The sequence below is a fragment of the Pelodiscus sinensis genome, chromosome 18, assembly GCF_052426305.1.
Source record: "Pelodiscus sinensis isolate ZL-2025 chromosome 18, ASM5242630v1, whole genome shotgun sequence".
Taxonomy (NCBI): Eukaryota; Metazoa; Chordata; order Testudines; family Trionychidae; genus Pelodiscus; species Pelodiscus sinensis.
Genome location: NC_143069.1, coordinates 7,207,371 through 7,224,689, shown reverse-complemented (window position 1 = coordinate 7,224,689; position 17,319 = coordinate 7,207,371). Strand labels below are relative to the sequence as shown.

Genomic DNA, 17,319 nt, shown 5'->3' with positions numbered 1-17,319 from the left:
TTGTGTGTTATTCTGGATAAGGGGTATTACGCTGCAGGCCTCCAGCAAGAGTATTTATGTTTTTGCCTCTCTTCTCTCTGGAGTGCATAACAGACAGCTACGGGTCTCCCAGTCTTAAAACCGACCCAAGTCACTTCAGAGCGTAAAGGATGAACCCGGGGAGAGCCAGCCAATGGCTTCGGGGTTGGAGGAAAGAGCTCCAAGGAACCGAGTTGTTCCAAGAAGAAATTTTTTGTGCAAACCAAGAGTCAGGAGCAGCAGAAAGTGGGGGAACTAGCAGAGCCCGGACTGTGGCCTTGCCCCCTACATCACCCTTTCCCCCTCATCCTCACTCTGCCCATTCCCCCTCATGTGCCCCCCTACTCCTGAGGCCTCAAACCCACACTGTGCCTTCCCCGAAAGCTCCCATCCCACACCGCCTGTTCCCCTCAACATCCTACCCCCACTAGTTCTCGCTCCTCTCCCTCCAGTTATGCACCAGTTATGTGGGACAGTTTTCTCTCAGCTCTGGGGCCCGTAGTCAGGGCTGTCCCTAGGCCCATGGGAAATATGTAGCTGCATAGGGCACCGGAAAATTTGGGCATCAAATTTTTGAGTTCCCCAATGCAGCAGCCATGTGTTCTTGTATGTCTGAGGATATGCCTCTGCCGGTTCGTCTCTGGGGACGCTCTGTCCTGTCTGCTGCAGGGCTTTTCCCTTCGCCCTCCCCCACGTGCTCCTCTCAGCTGGCAGTGTAATCCGCACACCTAGTGTGTGTGGTTCACTGTCCCTTCGTGTGGCAATTGGACCTCTTACAGCCAGAGATAAGAACAAGGGAGCTCTACATCCTAAGCTGGGAGCCAGCTGCCTTCATGGCTCCAGCTGTCGAGGCCTCTAGGGGTGTGTCTAAACTACATGGCTCCATCAATGGAGCCATGTAGATGAGGCTGATCGGCAGAGGGAAATGAAGCCGCGATTTAAATAATCGCGGCTTCATTTAAATTTAAATGGCTGCCGCGCTCTGCCGACCAGCTGATGATCAGCTGTTTGTCGGCAGATCGGGGCAGTGTGGACGCTCCCGTCGACATGAAAGCCCTTTGTCGACCTCCCCCTGATGCCTCGTGGGATGAGGTTTACCGGGGAGGTCGACAAAGGGCTTTCACGTCGACGGGGAAGCGTCCAGACTGCCCCGATCTGCCGACAAACAGCTGATCATCAGCTGGTCGGCAGAGCGCGGCAGCCATTTAAATTTAAATGAAGCCACGATTATTTAAATCGCGGCTTCATTTCCCTCTGCCGATCAGCCTCATCTACATGGCTCCGTCGACGGAGCCATGTAGTTTAGACACACTCCTAGAGGGCCTAGGTTCAAATCTGCTACGGGGTTCAAATCAGCAGCAGCAGCAAGCTAGCAAGCAGAGAGGATCTGCAACTCTGCTCTAGTTCCTGAGCCCTGCTTGGGGTAGGGAGGTAGTAGGAACGACCAGGACTCCAGCAGAAGCTGCATGAGGGGAAAAGGCCCAGGCAATCCTGCAGAAGGGCCCTCAATTATTCAGGGCCCCACGATTTGCAAAGATGGCTCTGCCTGTAGCCATCATCTGTGGGCAGCTGCTGTCACATGAATGACATGCTTCTTGCGATGAAGAGGCATGGACATTCTATCGACAGCTGGCCCTGCTCGAAGGAAGGAAACCCAAGGGTGACCCACCTCTCGGCAGACATCCTCCACCGTCATACCCAGCAGAGTGCAGGCGCTGAGCTTGTCGAATTTCTTTGTCCGTTTCAGTCTGTGGCTGCCACGTTGCAGCTCCATCTGTCTTTTCAGGGATGGGTCCAAATTGACCGTGAAGGGGAGGTAGAAGAGGGCCTCCTCCACCCGAAACCTGCCGCACAGGAAAGTGTGGAACAGCTCGGGATCCTGGTCCAGTTCCAGCAGCTTTTCCATCTGGCCTTTCAGCATGTCCAGCTCTTCCATGTACTTCTCGTAGACCTCCCACAGAGACATGTCGGGGCGGAGCGGGCTTCCATGGCAGCTGCCCATTCGACTCCTCTGCTCCTCATCCTCGATGCACTGCAAGAGCCAGCTCAGACGGCACGGCCACTGGTTGGCAAGGAGCACCCATTCCACCACCTTCTTCGGACACACTTCATCCTTGGGGATGTTACTCGCCAGCAGCCTGATGGTGATGGTGACGGTGTTCACGATGCGCCGCATCTGCACCACGTTGTCGGTCATGAATTCCTTCAAGGCGTCATCCAGGAGGTAGTCGAAAGCATCTTGAATGAGGTCTTTGGCTCGGATACCTTTCCCGCAGCTGCCGGTTCCCAGCGCTGGGGTTCCAACCATGAGAGGTATCTGGCTGTCCTCTGCAACTGGATTCTGGGCATCGTGGTTGGCCGAATGGTAGCGAGAGATGTTGAGGAAGTCAGAGCTGGCTTCCATCTTGCCATCCTGCCGGAAGCCGACCTCTGCCTCTAGCTGCTCCTTGCGCGCGATGATATTCCTGATCAGCCTCCGCTTGGTGTCGCAGTCCATCCGAGGGACAGAGAAGGGCAGGGTGACGATGCGGTTTAAGAACTCGTAGCCGTTGTTGGCCATACCTCTCATATACTTGGAGCTTTCCACGCAGTCGACAATGATGCTGGAGTCAACAGCCAGGATGGAGATGAAAGGGGCGTCATCGTCTGAGAGGAGGATGTTCATGGCATCAAGGACGCCCACCACCTTGTCAGGGCTGCATGTATCCAAGTGGGTGATCTCCAGCACCACCCGCAGCTTCCGCCGCTGGAAGATCTCCATGTACTGCAGGAACCCAGGGTATGTCTACACTAGAAAGTTAGTTCGAACTAACGGACGTTAGTTCGAACTAACTTTCCTAGGCGCTACACTAGCGGTCCGTTAGTTCGAACTTAATTCGAACTAACGGAGCGCTTAGTTCGAACTAGGTAAACCTCATTTTACGAGGACTAACGCCTAGTTCGAACTAGCTAGTTCGAACTAAGGGCTGTGTAGCCCTTTAGTTCGAACTAGTGGGAGGCTAAGGCTTCCCAGGTTTTCCTGGTGGCCACTCTGGCCAACACCAGGGAAACTCTATTGCCCCCCTCCCGGCCCCGGAGCCCTTAAAGGGCCACGGGCTGGCTACTCACTTTGTGCCAGTTGCAAGGCTGCAAGCACCCGTGCCTGCACAGCCTGCACCTGCCACAGGATGAGCCAGCCATCCGAGGGTTCCCAGCCCTCCACTGCTCCCCACGACCAGCCTGGCGGCTCCCGGGAGCCTGCCCGGGGGCGCAAAAGGCGGGCGCCCGCCTGGTCAAGTGCGGAGATCGTGGACCTCATCGAGGTTTGGGGGGAAGCCTCCAATGTCCACGATCTCCGCACTAGCCACCGGAACGCGGCCGTCTATGGACGCATGGCTGCCAGTCTGGCCGCCAGGGGCCACCAGCGCAGCCGGGAGCAGGTGCGCTGCAAAATTAAGGACTTGCGGCAGTCCTACTCCCGGGCCTGCCTGCCAGGGGCTGACCCGGAGGCCTGCCCCCACTTCCATGCCCTGGACCGCATCCTGGGGCCTCATGCCGTCCCTGCCCCCCGGGACGTGATTGACCCCGGGGCAGAAGGACCGCTCCTGGACACCGAGGAGGAGGAAGAGGGCTCTGAGAGCCAGGAGCCTGCCGCCAGCCTTCCCAGGACCCGGGACCCCCGAGGCACCCCACAGAGCCGCTCGCCTGCATCATCAGAGGCCGGGGAGGCGTCCACCTGTGAGTACCCTCGTGTTCCCCTTATGTGTACGGGGGGCTGGGGCGAGAGGGAGCCCCGGGACCGTGCGCCTGGGCCTTGCCCACCACGGAGCAGCAGCTGGGGATCCTGCAGGGGCCCTGGCCTTGCAGAGGGGAGCTGGGTTTCACACACCTGGGCCCCTGGGGTCATTGACCGCTGGTCTTCTTGCACCACAGCTGCAGCACCGGGGCCTGCAGGGCGCACCACACCGCCTGCAGCAGCCGCCCGCGCCCGGGCAAGCAGGTCAGCCAGGAACCAGGAGGACTACCAGAGGCGGCATCTCCGGTTCCTGGACTGACAGCTCCGTCTCCAGGACCACTGGGTCCAGGAGGACCTCAGGCTGCGCCAGAGGAGTCTGGAGGCCCTGGAGGAGCAGGGCCGTGCCCTGCGAGGCCACCTCCAGAGCCTGCTGGACCGCTTCCCGTTTCCTCCTCCCCCTGCTCCCCCTCTTGCTCCCCCTCTTGCTCCCCCTGCTCCCCTTCTTTCTCCCCCTCTTGCTCCCCCTGCTCCCCCTGCTCCTCCTGCTTCCGCTCCTGCTTCCTCCACACCCCCTGTCCTCTCTGCCCCCCCCTCCACAACCATTCCCCACCGACGCCCCCGGACCCGCAGTGTGGCGAGACGGGAGAGGCAGCCGGACTCCCACCCCTGAGCTTTCCTTTCCCTTCCTCCCTTCCCTCCCCTCCCCTCCCCTTCCAGCTCCCTCGTCCCAGGTTTCCCCCTCCCTTCTCCCACCTTCATTCCTCCCTCCCCCACCCCAGTTCTGTGAAATAAACAGACGTTTTTGTTGGAAAAACAGGTGTCTTTATTTGACAGTAGATAGGGAGGGGAAAGGGGAAGGGGAGGGTAGGGTGGAAGAAGGCCCCGGTGGGGCATGCAGGGAGAGGTCAGTCCTCCTCCTCCTCCACCTGGAAGCTCTCCCGCAGGGCTTCCCGGATCCGGATGGCCCCCCGCTGGGCTTCCCGGACGGCGGCGGTGCGGGGCTGACCGTAGTGTCCAGCCATGCGGTCAGCCTCAGCCATCCAGGCTGGCAGGAAAGCCTCCCCCTTCCGCTCACACAAATTGTGGAGCACACAACATGCCGCCACCACGGGAGGGATGTTGTGCTCGGCCAGGTCCAGACGGGTGAGGAGGCATCGAAAGCGGGCTTTCAGTCGCCCGAAGGCCCCCTCCACCACGATGCGGGCCCTGCTCAGCCTGTTATTGAAGGCCTGGCGGGAGGGATTGAGGTGCCCCGTGTAGGGCTTCATGAGCCACGGCTGCAGTGGGTAGGCGGCATCCCCCACCAGGCAGACGGGCATGTCCACGTCCCCGACCCTGATGTGGCGGTCGGGGAAGAAGGTCCCGTCCTGCAGCCGCTGGCACACGGAGGAGTTCCGGTACACCCGTGCGTCGTGTGCTTTGCCGGACCAGCCCACATTTATGTCCGTGAACTGTCCCCGGTGGTCACACACGGCCTGCAGGATGACGGAGAAGTACCCCTTGCGGTTCACGTACCGGGACGCCTGGTGTTCCGGGGCACGGATGGGGATGTGCGTCCCGTCGATGGCCCCCCCGCAGTTGGGGAAGCCGAGGGCGCCGAATCCCCGGATGACGGCATCCGGGTCGGCGAGGCGGACCACCCTGCGGAGCAGCACCCGGTTGATGGCCTTGACCACCTGCGGAGAGAGACACAGCAAAGCGTCAATCAGTGGGGCGCCCGGGTGGCTGGGAGCGTGCGTGCCCTGGCAGTGCCCTGGGCCCCACTCCCAGAAGCAACCCCCCTGGCGGCGTGTAGTACGGCCGGGACAGCCCGACCCCTCCGGTGCGGGGCGCTTTCGCCTCCTCCCGCCCCCCCCTTTGTCCCTGGGGCGGCCCATCCCCTCCTCGCAGCCCCCCTCCCCCCGGCTCGGTGGCTGACGAGCGCCGTACCTGCATGAGCACTGCTCCGACAGTGGATCTCCCCACGCCGAACTGGTTCCCGACGGATCGGTAGCTGTCTGGCGTGGAGAGCTTCCAGAGGGCGATGGCCACCCGCTTCTGGAGGGGGATGGCGGGCCTCATGCGAGTGTCCCTTCTTTGCAGGGCAGGGGCGAGCCACTCGCAGAGCTCCAGGAAGGTGTCCCTCCTCATCCTAAAGTTCTGGGTCCACTGTCGGTCGTCCCAGCGCTCCAGGACGATGCGGTCCCACCAGTCGCTGCTGGTGTCCAGACGCCAGATGCGGCGGGGCACGCCGGTGCCGGGGCGCCGCCGCGGCTCCTCCACGGCCCCCAGGGCGGCCAGGCGGAGAGGCAGGGGGCTGACGTTCCCCAGGTGGTGCCAGGCAGCCTCGAGCCATTGCTGGCAGGCTTGCAGCAGCAAGTCCAGAAAGTGCACCAGAAGGTGCAGGGCGAGCCGTGGCTCCATGTTGCCACCTGCGGCGGTCCCCCCCGAAGGGAAGCACCGACACAGACGGGCACAGAGACCGACGCTTTGCTGTCCCTCGGCGAGGTTGGCAAGCAAGCAGGAAAAGCTGAGAACCGGCTGTCCAGGGGGGTCCCTTTAAGCACGAGCCTCAGATAGCCTCAGACAGCAGCCACACAAAGCAACTGCTGACCTGATGCCCTGCCAGAACCGGTTTCAGCTGCCCTTAAATGCCCCCCTGCGTCCAATCAGTGTGGACGCGCTAGTTCGAACTAGCAAAACGCTAGTTCGAACGAGTTTTTAGTTCTAGATGCGCTAGTTCGAACTAGCTTAGTTCGAATTAAATAATTCGAACTAAGTTAGTTCGAACTAGCGCTGTAGTGTAGACGTACCCCCAGTGATTGTCCTGACTTCGCTTTTCACGCAGCTCATGAAGCCCAGCTGTGCGCTGAGAGCCGTCTGGTTCATCTGTCTCTCCAGCTGGCTCTTCTGGGTGACGATAATGTTTCGTACCACTGTGATAGTGAGCCGTATGGCAGCTGCTGCAGAGACGCTGACAGCCGTCACCCCAATGCCTTCCACGACAGCTATGGCGTCTCCCGAGGCATCCCCCATGGGGATCCCAAACACTAGGAGGAGACCACCCACCCCAATAGCTACCATGATCAAAAGGATCACAGCCACCCACAGCGGGAGGAAGAGGAACTTCTTGCTAACCCATTCCTGATCCCCTGGTCTTTCGATGATGCTACATTTCCTGTCTATGGTCCTGTAAATGCTCATGGGTAGGAGACCAAAGTGGCTTTCGATGCCGTCGCACAGTGTGGTAATGAGGCCTGTCCAGAGCTGGTCGCAGCCCGCGTACTCCCAGGCGCTGAAATGGATGAAGACGTGTTTCACGTTCCTTCTCCACTTCTGCTGCTCCGTCAGGACCGGCCGGTAGAAGATCATGAGTAACAGGAGCTTGAGTAGATCCCGGCCAGTGTTGTCACGCTGCATCTTCTGCGTCCGCTGAAATTCCTCCTGGTCTTTCTTCTTCGATTCGTTTTCCATGTTCTCTGAGATAAAAGAGGAAGATATGTTAGGTACCTGGCAGTGCCTTAAATCTCTCCTCCTGAAGGGTCTTCCAGCTTCACAATCCCTCCCTTCTGGGAAGCAATCAAGAATGGGTAGCTCTTGGCAAAGCCATCCTTAGGATTGATGGGATCCTACACCGTTCTATTAAACTGGTGCCCATCTGCCCAACAGCAGCCCAGATGGATGTTGAATTTTTAGCGATGTGATTTTATAACCCTCATCCACACACTAATAAACAAACACATTTTAAACTAAGGTCCTGTCGACTCTCACCGTAAATTCAGCAAACATTTAGCAGAGGTTGGCAAATGCCTGTTAAATGGCTTCATTACCATGTCGTCGATGTTCTGCCAGTAGCTCGAGCAGACTTTGTCACTTGTAAATTAACTAGATCTTCTAGAACTTCTGCTGCTGGAGGAAGCAGAGCCACAGACCATGGATAGGAAGAGGCAGGTGGGTGGAGTGGACATGAAAACCCAGTGCTGCTCCAAATTTTCAGGTCCCCTATGCGATTGCATAATCGGCAAATGAGTACGGGTGGCTCTGGCTCTTTGGAGATAGTTGTCATCCACTAATCCCCATCCCCACAAGGTTCCTTCCCCGTCTTTCGTTCCCCGGGGCAGTACTCACCCTTGATTTTGTGTAAGAGCAGGTTTTTGCAATGTCCCCATGGTGCATAAAACCCAGCAGTCACTGGCGTGGGCACAGTGTACAGGGCCTTTGCTAAAGCGAGGCAGTAGATATCCTCCTTGGTCTGGAACCCTGCAACGGGAATGAGGTAAAACACGAAGATTAGCCTCACCGAGCGCATCCGCAGTGGATGCTCAACAGTGTCTCCGCTAATATTTTTCGGTTCAAGGTACTAGGTACAAGGGGAGGGAGCAAACAAATGTCCGAAACCAGACAAGTTTATTTTAGGCTATAAATATTGGGGTGCCTGGCCTTACCCCCTTTGCATGGCCGAAGGGACAACAGAGACTTACTGACTGACTTGCTCCTCGTCCTGGGGCACTTGAGTTGGTGCACGCGTAACCGCAAATCCAGGGCACTAGATCTGTGACTACACGGCTATAAACCTGGCCAAGTGCCTCTGTCACCAGACGGTGCCTGTGGTCGGTCTTTGTGCATAACAGCGAGATCTGCAGCAGGAGCAGGCTGCGTTACCTGCACTGACCACTGATAACACCAGAGCTCCAAGAACAGAAGCACTGAGCCACGCTGCTGAGGCAACCACATCACAGCTCTTAACACTAGGAGCCCGTAAGTACTCCTGTAGACCCTGCTTTCACTGGCATTAAGCCAAACAGCGTCCACAAAGCCCCCTGGCACTCCTGCGCCCTGCTGTGCAATGCAGAGGGAGAGATGGAGAAGAGAAAGGCCCACGTGTTCCTTTGCCCTGGCCCAGGCTAGCCTATGCCACTTCCCATGGTTCTGTGGGCCAGACTTGCAGGGCGGGGAAAAGAGATGTAGAGGTCATGGTGGGTAATCAGCAGAACATGAGCTCCCATTGTGGCGTTGGGGCTTAAAAAGCTATTGTAATTCTGGGATGTATAAACAGGAAACGCTTGAGCAGGAGTAAAGAGGCTGTCTCGCTTCTGTGATGGATGGGAGGCCCACTGTTCTTTTCTGAACATCCCAGTATTCAGTGACTAAAGGGTTAAACCTAGCTAGCTAGAAAGTGTTGGCAGGGAGTTCAGATCTGCATTAAAAGGGAATCTGTCTGCTGTTTTTCTTTGTGAGTTTAATCCTGGAGCTGCAGAAGGGGATGAGGGGGGGATGAATTGAACTGGGCAGGGACATCATGCCTAAAAAAAAGAATACCTGGGCCTAGAATTGGACTGGACCTTGGAAGTGTGGATACTTGAGTAGATAGAGAATGTTTATTTAGATGCGATCAGGTTATTTTTTTGTTTTGTTGTTTGGTTAAACTCCTCTGTGCTAAATCCATATCCCCTCCTCTCCCCACTATAACTTTAAACTGAATCCCAGGGATGCAATTGTCTGTGTTTTAATCTGTTCTTTTCTCAGTTGCGCTATAACTCCTAGCAGCCAAGTCAGCTTTACAAATGAATACCTTTTTGTTTTCTTAATATAATCACCTATTTTAAGGCTATGATCTGATTTTGTATCCTGGAAAGTAATAGGAGGTCTGTGTATACCTGCCTAAGACTAAGAGGACAGCTATCAGAAATTACAGTTTGTTTTCATTTTTCTTTTTTTCTTTCCAAGTGCTAAATAAAGGGGAATAATCACATCTCTGGATCTGCTGGCAGTGCTCCTCCTAATGCCCCCTAATATGCCATTAGCCTTCTTGGCTACAAGGGCACACTGTTGACTCATATCCAGCTTCTCATCCACTGTAACCCCCAGGTCCTTTTCTGCTGAACTGCTACTTAGCCAGTCGGTCCCCAGCCTGAACTATGCTCGGGATTCTTCCATCCCAAGTGCAGGACTCTGCACTTGTCCTTGTTGAACCTCATCAGATTTCTTTTGGCCCAATCCTCTAATCTGTCTAGGTCACTCTGGACCCTATCCCTGCCCTCCAACATATCTACTGCCCTCCAGCGTATCTACTTGGTTGCTAGGTGTTACAAAGAAACTGAAAAAAGAAAGATTAAAACACAGAAAATCGCTTCCCTGGGATTCAGTTTGAAGAGTTCTAGGGTAAAGGGGGATAGTTACATGTGCTTAGCAAAAAGAAGTCCAACAAACTAAAAAAATAAAGAAAATAACCTAGTAGCGTCTGACTAAAAATTCCCTGTTCTACTCACATCTCTCTTGTTCCAAGATTTAGTCTTTCCCTAGCCAAGAAAGTCGCTGGATTCTGCTTGCCCAGGTTCCTGGCTTAATTCACATCTTCCAGGCATGATCACACAACAGGCACATCACTGCTTCCAATTCAAAACCCCAAATTCTGTTTCCATTTTCTTTCCTGGCCTCCTGTCAACTCGCTTCCTGCTTCTCTAGCATTCCTGGAGACTTTCTAGGACCTTTTGTCTATGGTTTCAACCTTTCCAGGCAAGACAGTTAGGGTTAAGTCCCAAGACTTTCAGGCAACCGTCTGCTTTTGACACGACCTGCCTGTTTCTCTTCAGCTAACTCTTGCTTACTTTGGTTCAGGCCTCAGGCCTTACACCAGGCCCATGCTTCAGGCCCATCCTTTCTAGTACAGGATGTAGCCTGGTAACAAAGCCCTGACTGTGGTATCAGGAAACCTGGGTTCTATTCCTGCCTCTCCCACAGGTTGGAGAGGTTATTCCCTGTCTGTAAAATAAGACTAATGATACTAACCTTCCCTTTTTAGACCTACACACAGCAACTAGGGATTTTTATTAACTACTCAAATATCGGTGAGCCTGGCTCGCTAGATGAACCATCCGGTTCCTCTTGGAATCATGTTAAATGCTTGATCCCCATGACCAAAGTCTCAGATACTGGGAGAAGTGACACGGGGGAATAAAAGCTGCTGTCTGAGGTAAACTACCTGGCAGGAATCCCCTGGAATGGGAGCCATCGCTACCAGGAGCCCAGGAATAACAAGACTCCAAAAGTCCAGCTGCCAGGCAGTTTGACCATCTCCTTCAGGCCAGTGGCCCAGAATTCCAGGACATCTTTGGGCCTGGGTTTAAAAAGAGGCAGTACCGTGTGCTCAGCCCCTTTTTATCCATCCCCTTTCCCTCCATTGGCACGCAACCCTCAAATGGCCAAAGGTTTCCCTTTCCCTCCCTCCTTGGTTAAACAAGCTGGTTAAACAGCTCGAGGTGATGGAGTGATAAGCACCCACTGACAGAGTCGCTCGGGTTGCAGGGCCAGCGTAAGTCCGCTTTTAAAACTGCCGGCCATAGCTGCAGCTACGGGAGGGGACTCTAGCAAGGGCCTGGAACAAGGAACAGGGCTCCACTCCTGCATGGGATTCGGGCTTCCCCCAGGCAGATGCTCTGTTGCTGCTTTCCTGTCTCTCCCTTCTCCAGGTGGAAGGGGACGGTTAGCCAGTGTTCCCTGCAAGCTGAGCTCTTGGGCGGCCAGCCAGGAGACATTCAAATGCTGCCCAGTTTGCTAGCCGGTAGCATGTGTTTCTAGTGGTGGTGCATGTGGTGTACTGGGTGTAGACATAGATCTTGTTGTTATAGTAACTGCGTTAGGTCACTGGGGGTCAGCCCAGCTGGTTTGGGTTTTTTCTAGCTAGCTCCGTGCTATGCAATAAAATGGACACTTGCAACTACTCAAGCTCTCTGTATTTCCACTGATTTCTTCCCATGCTGTGAAACTCCACGTGACGTAACAGTGCACATCCGTGCATGCCTTGGTGCACATAACAAAATGTATTCCGCACAGGAGTGGGGGAAAAAGTAGAGGCATTATTGCTGCTAGCTCCTTACTGAAACTCAGTGAAAGGCAGGGGAAATGAGAGATCAAGATCCTGAGACTGACAGTCCCCAGGAACAACGGGGAGAGGCTAAAGTCCCAGTTCAGCCTGACTGGCAGAGCAGGGAGCCAGGAGGGAGCCAGGGTCGGCAGAGTGGGACTGAGCTAAGGAGAGAGCAGGGGCCCGCACTGAGCTGGGGAGCAGGGCTGGCCTCGGGGAGGGAGAAGGGGAGGCCGGGGTCAGGATCGGGGGCAGTGCGACTGGCCTCAGGGAGGAAGGGGGTCAGAGGCAGCATGACTGGCCTCGGGGAGGGAGAAGGGGAGGCCGGGGTCAGGATTGGGGGCAGTGCGACTGGCCTCAGGGAGGAAGGGGGGGTCAGGGGCAGCATGACTGGCCTCGGGGAGGGAGAAGGGGGGGCCAGGGTCAGGATCTGGCCCTTCCCCCCCAGAGCTGCTTCCCATCCCCTCTTCCTTCCAGCCAGTTCCTGCCCCCCCCCCAGCCAGTCCCTCTTCCTCCCTCCCCCCTGCCCAGGATCAAGTGTGTCCGTTTTTTGGGGGGAGGGTCTACCTCGCAACCCTACGAGTCAGACCCAGCGCAGGCACCAAGTGATGGGGACTGCCGGAACTTTGGGAACCTGAGTCTGCGGGGTGGGGGTTTGTGGCAGGTCAGGAGATGAAAGGGGAAGGCACTAAGGGACAGGGTGTAGGAGACAGACAAATGCCAGGGGGCCAAGTGGAGACAATGAGGAAAAGGACAGGAGGGGAGGTGTCAGTGGGGGGGGGGGGACAGGATGATGCTAGGAGAGGAGAGGGGAAGGGCTTTGGGGGCTAGAGGGGAGAAGGGGAGGTGCTGGGAGAAGGCTTGAAAGAAGGGGTGGGCATGAGGAAGGCAGAGATGGAGCAAGGCACGTGTAAAGGCACAGGGGCATGAGGGGAACGGGGGCAGAGGGTGGTGAGGGAGTGGGCAAAGTGGGTAGGGGCAGTGAGGGAAGGGGGAGGCACCAAGAGGGTGCAGGGGTAAGGGAAGGTGCAGGTGCCAGAGGAGTCCGGGGGGTGAAGCAGAAGGGCAGACACCTGCAGGGGAGGGACCAGCACCAGAGGAGAGAGGCAGGGCAGGTGTGTAGAGGGGGGTGTTAGGAAAGGGGATGAGGAGGGGTAGCTCACATGGTCAGAGTGGGGCTACTGGAGGAGTGGGCACAGGGGGAGAGAAAGGCTGCTGGAGGGGGCAGGTCTCGGGAAGGCCGAGGGCAGTGAGAAGGGCAGGAGTCAGGACAGCAGAGGTGGGTGAGGGATTGGGGGGCAGCAGGCACCAGGGGAGCTGATGGAGGAAGGGAAGGAGACAGGGCAGCAGAGGGGAAAGGTAAGTGGTTCATAAGATATTTATGAATAACTTGGGTGCCACACTGACACATCCAAACAAGCCACAAACTCAGTACTGGTGCACAACACAAAATGTATTGTGCTCATGGGAGGAAACTCTTAGAGGGAACACTTCCCCCAGCCTCTCCACCCCCCGAGTTAATGTCTCACATGTTGGGTTAATGCAATTGCAGGATCGTTGCACGAGGGGGGGTTTGGTGAGGGCCAAACTAATCCCTATTGGTAAGTGGATGGTGGGAAAAGTCCTTGGGGGGGGAGGTCACATGACACCTTTTATTTGTGGTCATGTGTCCATACTGCCCTGAAAGTGTTACCTCCAGAGGCTTGGTAATGGGGGTCAGGAGGCGTGGCTAATGGGGGTCAGGGGGCGTGGCTAATGGGTGTCAGGGGCGTGGCTAACGGGGGTCAAGGGGGTCAAAGAGTACATTTAAAAACATTCTTTGGGTGCACACCCTAATGAAATGTGCTGCGCACGCCTATGGGCAGAGAGCAGATCCAGTCCTGGGAGCAGGGCTGCAGCCACAGAGTTATAGACGCCGCCCAGAGAGCAGATCCGCATGCTGGGAGCAGGCCTGCAGCTGTAACCCACCCACCTGATGTGGGTCACTATCCTATGGAGTGGCACTGAGACCACGTCCAGCAAGCAATTATTACAAGGGAGCTCTTCAGCCTACGCTGAGAGGCAACTGACTTATAACTCAAGCTGTAGCAGCTCCTGCCCTAAGCTCCAACAGTCCCAGGTTCTAATCCACCTGGTGGCAGTTGCACAGCCATGGAAGCAGAGGGGCATAGGGAACCCTCTGTACAGGACCCCCCCCCCCCACACACACACCCTTGCTTCCTGGAATCAGCCACCTAGGTGAATAAACTGGAAACTACATGCCTATAGCTGTGCGCCTTTGCTTTCAATAGCTACAGCCATTCTAAAGTGCCCAGATCTCACAACTAAAAAGAAGACGTCCCAATGAGCTGCTAAACTGTGCTGCCTGCCTCCGACAAGTAGCTCCAAGAAGAGTGAGTGCTGTAACTCTGGAGCCTAATGATGGTGGTGTCCTCCAGCCATTTTCAGATTAGTACAGCTGCCTCCCTGTGAACCAGGTGCCAGCTGGCCATGGGGTCCCATAGACCTGGCTTGTGCAGCCTAACCTGATAACCAAGCAGCCCATCCATTACTAGCCAGCCGATTACCTTGGGCATGGGAGACCATCGCACTCGTAATTCCTGGGGCCTTCACGCACTGACAGGGTTTGACTCGATCGGCCAGCTAGGGAGAAAGAAATAAACAGAAGGCAGAGGAGTCACCAAGAGATCAGAAGACCAGCATGATGCCTTACAGGCCATTCAGCTGTGAAGAGTCACCAAGACAGGGCAGGTGATGCTAACCTGAGTTAGTCCATTAGCTGTGGCTAGGCTGGGCCATGAGAGGAGAGACAGGCAGTAAAACTGCAGCTGTCAGACCACAAGGAGGACACGGAGGTTTCGAAACCAGCTCAGAGAACAGGGCTGGGTAAGATGCAACCCACCTAACACTGTGATCTGGCCACTTTGTGTTTAGATCCTGCTGCCCATGCCGCCGAATTCTAAGTGGTGACTCAGGCAGCAGGATCCAATTTTAAATGATTCACGGCTCATGGTTACGGCAGTGGCGGGAGCCACGAGCCCTTTAAAAAGCTGCAGCCACGCTGGACAGCTGCCAGTAGTGGCAAAGCTGTGAGCTCTTTTCTGTGCTTTTAATTGAAAGCCTCAGCCACGGAGAACTCTGAGGGTGGGCTAGTCCACAACACCGCCCCTTCTGCCTCAGGCTCCGCCCCTTCTGTGGGTGGAGCCGGCCTATGACCCCATACCAAAATCCATTAAGTGGCCCAACCCCTGCCCCCTCCACTAGGCCATGCTGCTGGCCTCCCGCCTCTCCCCCAGGGCTTGGAGACAGACGGGAGGCTGGAGCCAGCCTGCGCAGAAGGGGCTGTAACGCTTACAGCACGTTCATGACACTGCCCCTGCGCAGCCCCTCTCAGATCCACACTCGGAACCCACAAGAAACACCCCAAGAGCAGAGATGAAACCGCCACTCACCTGCAGCCCAGCTTCCAGGAAGGGCAAAGCAAAAGCGGAGCTCGCGGATTCCAGCCCAGCCTGGCTCCTGCTTCCTGAACTTTGGCCCCTTTCCTCCAAGATAGCAGGAGGCTGCTCTGGGCCTTTTGTGCCCACGACGGGGCAGAAAAGCAAACTCAGCTGTTGGTTCCATCTTGCGGGCAGAGCCCCGGCAGACAGTGGCAGGCGGGGGTATCGACTGACCCTCCAACCCAGGATATTCCCCCCACACCTGGACTCGCTTCCTAGTCATCCCCATCTCCCTGCACGATCCTTGTTTCTCATCCCGCCGGTCCGAGAAATTGTCAGAGCAGGTTGATCCCGACCTTGCCAAGGGCTTAGGTTACATCACAAGGCTTTGCCGCCACAGCTGGCTTGGCTTGGGTGTGTGGCAAAAGCCCCCCCCCCATCCTCCCCCCCCGCTGGCACAGCTATTCTGGCAAAGCCGCCAGGGCAAATGGCAACTCTGCCGAAAAGCATCTGCTGGCTTTAAGCTCCCTGCGAGCTGTTCTCATCGCTCAGCCATCACCACCACTGCCCTGCCTCTGTCCTGCTCCTCATCCCCGCCCCCACTCCTATCCCCTGCTCTCCTCCATCTCCTCCCCCTTCCCTTCTCCTGCCCCTCCCCATTTCCACCTGCCCTGCCCATCCCCGTCCTCTCCCTCCCCCCGTCTGTCCCCCTCTTATGTGAGGGCTTTGCTGGAAACGCCCCCCCCCCCCAAGCCAGGGAGATCTCCCCTCCGGGAACAATTCAGCCCCCCATCTCGCTCCCTCCACTCCACAGTATTTCCTCCATTCCCCGCAGTTGAAAATTGAGCTCCCCCATCCCCTCAGGTGACAGTCGGGCTCCCCCATACGCAGCTGCCTAGGTAGGCACCTCCGCAGCCAGAGCCTGCCCCTGGCGCCCACGTCCCCTCCCCGACTGCCTGTCCCAGGCGACCACCTGAACCTGCGTCCCCCATTCCCTCAGATCACAGCTCCCTCCCTGACCCTGCACCCCCCGACACCCCTCCCCCAGGCCAGACTCCTCTCTGGCACCCGCACCCCCTCCCCCAAACCCTCTGCTCCCCCTTCACCCAGGTCACAGCTCCCTCCCTGACCCTGCACCCCCCCGACACCCCTCCCCCAGGCCAGACTCCTCTCTGGCACCCGCACCCCCTCCCCCAAACCTTCTGCTCCCCCTTCACCCAGGTCACAGCTCCCTCCCTGACCCTGCACCCCTCTAGAGCCCCTCCCCCAGGCCAGAGTCCTCTCCTGCGCCCATACCCCCTCCTGGACCCTGCACCCCTATCCACCGCCCCAGATCATACCCCCCCCCTGCACCCAGGCTCCACCCCTAAGCTCCCTTCTGCACCCAACCACCCCGTCCCAGACCCCAAAGCCCTCGGTAGAAATGTGGCCCTTGATCAGTTGCCAAAATGGCCCCCCCATTACAAATTATTGACCAAGCCTGATCCAAATGTTTTTTGAAACATTGTTTAATGAGAATGTAAATACAATTCAATACAATTGGGAGGGTTGGGGGGAGGGGGACGCAGCTGCTGGCTCCTCAGCTCTTGCTGCTCTCACTGGGTGTCTTCCTGCTGCAAGGGAAGCAGAATCCGTCACATTCATCCCTGGGGACTCAGGGGAACTGGCCCCCCAGCATTTCCACCCTCCTCCCCCTGCTCTCTGGTCACCCCCGTCAGGCCCGCAGGGTGAGCTCCTGACCCCCCCCCCCCCAGAGCTCCTGACACCTCGGCCCCCTCCCGCCTCCTAGGACAGTTTCTGTGTTCAGAGCCTCCCCCACCCCCAGGGACGCTCGCAGGGGCAGGAGGGATTCTGCCAGCAGGGACGTGGGGTGGGGGCAGCCTGAGGAAAGGGGCGGGGGACTCCCTGAGGGGATGGGAAGGAGACCCTGGCCCTGCCCCACTCTCCTGATCTGCTCCGGCTGCTCACCATGTATTCCAGGAGCTGATGGGCCTGCCCATGCAGGGCGTGGGCCAGGACCAGCCCGGCCTGGCTGGGGCGCCGCAGGGGGGAGCGGGCAGCGAGCAGAGCCTTGTCCAAAAAGCTTTTCTCCTGCTCTGCTGTGAAGAGCTGCCCAAAGACCTGGAATCAAGAGCACAGGAGGTTTCAGCTGACGGCCCAGAGCCCGGCCCCAACTCCTGGGGCTAAAACAGCTTCCTCCTCCCCCAAACTCCCTTCCAGACCCTGCACCCAGACGCTCTCCTCACCCGGCACCCCAACCCCTGCCCCAGGTCACAGCTTCCTCCTGCCCCCAAGACCCTCCT

At 57.1% G+C, this 17,319-nt stretch overlaps 1 protein-coding gene across 1 annotated transcript in view; it reads right to left on the bottom strand.

The window, feature by feature from the left end:
• LOC142823330 (maestro heat-like repeat-containing protein family member 7) overlaps window positions 1–17,319 on the bottom strand; it is a 200,137-nt gene that overhangs the window by 179,043 nt on the left and 3,775 nt on the right. The gene's annotated exons all lie outside the window — the stretch shown is intronic.